Source organism: Nannospalax galili, unplaced genomic scaffold (assembly GCF_000622305.1).
Source record: "Nannospalax galili isolate Female #2095 unplaced genomic scaffold, S.galili_v1.0 scaffold6527, whole genome shotgun sequence".
Taxonomy (NCBI): domain Eukaryota; kingdom Metazoa; phylum Chordata; class Mammalia; order Rodentia; family Spalacidae; genus Nannospalax; species Nannospalax galili.
In genome coordinates this window covers 6,345-9,095 of record NW_008355487.1, presented here as the reverse complement: position 1 = coordinate 9,095, position 2,751 = coordinate 6,345, and positions in this window count along the sequence as shown.

The following is a 2,751-nucleotide window of genomic DNA, read 5'->3' as shown; positions in this document are numbered from 1 at the left end:
AACTTTCAGTATTCTCTCTTTGTTCTGTACGTTTAGTGTTTTTAAAAAACTATGATACACCATGGAGAGTTTCTTTTCTAGTCCTATTTGGTGTTCTATATGCTTCTTATATTTGTATGGGCATGTCTTTATTTTGGGGAAATTTTCTTCTACAATCTCATTGAAGATCTGGTCCATACCATTATCTTGAGATTCTTCACATTCCTGTATGCCTATGATTCATAAGTTTTGCAGTTTGGTCTTTTTATGGTGTCTCCCAATTGGCTATTTCCTCCAATAGGCAGGGCCTGACATGGAACATAGACTACTTAGGGGCTGCTGGGAGCCATCTTGGGATGGAAGCCAGGAGCCGTGGGTAGCGTGTGTGGTGTGGGGTATGCCCAGCCAGCTGCAGCAGCTCAAAGACAGAATGGACTGACTCTTGTTGACCGTGGGTGAGATCGCTGGCCCCCGAGGCATGAGCAAATGTGAGCAGGGACTATGGTAGTCATGGCACAGTCTGATATGGCAGGCTCTGAGACATGCCGCTGGAGGTGTGGGGCTAGGTACTGGGTTCTCATTCCTTTGTAAGTTAATAAACTCACATAAAATATATGGTTTTTCTGATTGTGCAGAAGACTCAGAGGGAATTTGTGTCACAAAATTGGTGTTCCCTGGCAGGATATGACAAAACTGAGAATGAGTTTAAAAGAGTGCTGATGGCAGTGCTGATGTGGTTGTTACAATTGGTTACTTAGAAGAAGCCAGCCTGGGTTCTCATTCCTTTGTAAGTTAATAAACTCACATAAAATATATGGTTTTTCTGATTGTGCAGAAGACTCAGAGGGAATTTGTGTCACAAAATTGGTGTTCCCTGGCAGGATATGACAAAACTGAGAATGAGTTTAAAAGAGTGCTGATGGCAGTGCTGATGTGGTTGTTACAATTGGTTACTTAGAAGAAGCCAGCCACATAGAAGCATGGGCCATAGCTAAGTTTTAAATGTGGGGATATGCTGCGGGTATGTGAAGATTTGTTAAAAGTTACCCAAAGGTTAGAAAATCTTTTCACTTCTTTAGAGAGAGCACAGCCACTTTGTATCATAAAGGATGTGTACCAGGCAGGGAAAACAGAAAAGGCTGAACTGACAGGCCCAGCTACAGAGCTTAAGAGGGAAAAAAGACAGGACACTTTGACTTAAGTCCATGGACTCAGAGGAAAAAGACAGATAATAGTAAAAAGAAAAAAAAAAAAAAAAAAAATCTAACTGTGCTGTAGCAAGAAAATATTCCATGCTAGAGCTGCTAAAACTAAAAAAAAAACTTACAAATAAGCAAGCAAAGTGCCCCTGGCCATGTGGCTTGTGAGAGTATGGGATGTGGGAGCAAATGATGTCAGTCTAAGTTTTTCAGAAGCTTCACAGCTGAGTTATATAACCATCCGTCGTTGCAATATAGACTGTTCAACCTAGGCCAATGCAGGGGGGATCAGTCCTTAGTGGATTAAAGATACATGGTTGTCACCAAGGGAGACTAACATGATTAGCAGTGGTTGGAGGACTATAAAGGAGGGGCAGGCATTACTGAGAGAACTAGGTATGAGAAAAGCAATATGTGATGTCCAGTTCATTGGGCTAGATAAGACTGTGTTCACCAGAGATATGAAAGAAAGCTTAATTCAGCTGGGACCTGGAGTATTTTATGGGTCTTTAATGGTTTCACTAAGCCCTTTGATGAGACAGGATCTTTGTAAAGTGAGAGACACTTTGGCAAATCTAAATGATTCTGACCAGCATGTAAAATGTGTCTGTAAAATAACAGAACACCCTATAAGAGATATAAAAAAGACCAGACAGAGGAAATGGTCCACTTGGGTTACTCGAAGACAAATGTGGTAAGACTTATGTCAAGCCCAAATCACCAGAGAAAAAATTGATAGAAAACTGAATTCAGTACTAAGGTATTTATGGAAGGTTTTAAAACCAGAACACTTTACAAAGGATATTTGAAGGATAATGACTGTACAAGTGTGGTTAAGAATCCCCAAGGATTGAATAAGAAGCATTTCTCTTCTGATAAAGGCTATACTAGAGGTGGAAGCAGGTTTTTTCACCACGTTCTCCCCCAGCAACCTGGTGTGGTCAATGGGTAGATGACAGATGAGGCTAGAGCAGGAGGCAGACCCAGAGCCTGTCTGACTCAGGGAACCAACAAGTGCAGGGGCGGGGGACAGGAGAAGGCCCCTGCCTCCTTAGCCTAGAGCAGGGTCTGGCAACTGGAGCCAAGACCTGCAAGTGTATCAAGAATAAAAGAGTACAAAAAGACCCCATGTAAAATCCCCCAAGTGCAAAATGACTCCAAAGAGATAAAAACGGTAAAGAACTAATCAAACTAATGCCTCGTACCCATGCTATGGTACCTAACAAGGATCTATGGAGAAAACAGTTAATAAGAATGGACAAAACATTTCCATGCTTTGTGAGACCTTGTCTCTGAGTGATTTAATATATGTTAACCCTCCTTTGAGTGTTTTACTAAATGTGAAACCCATTCGAAAGATACCTGAAGAAGCATAGGCCAGGTGTAGCTGTAAGATTCTTGGTAGTTTTATGTAGGTTGGGTAAGATGAGGTTAGAGACTCTCAAACTATAAAAAAGTTAAGAAAATCTACAGCACCAGGGGTGGGTTACCCCCTATGAGTTGTTGGTCAGAGAGAGATCCTAGAGGTCCTCCAATTCACCAAGGCTATTGCCATTAACATCAGTTGTACACT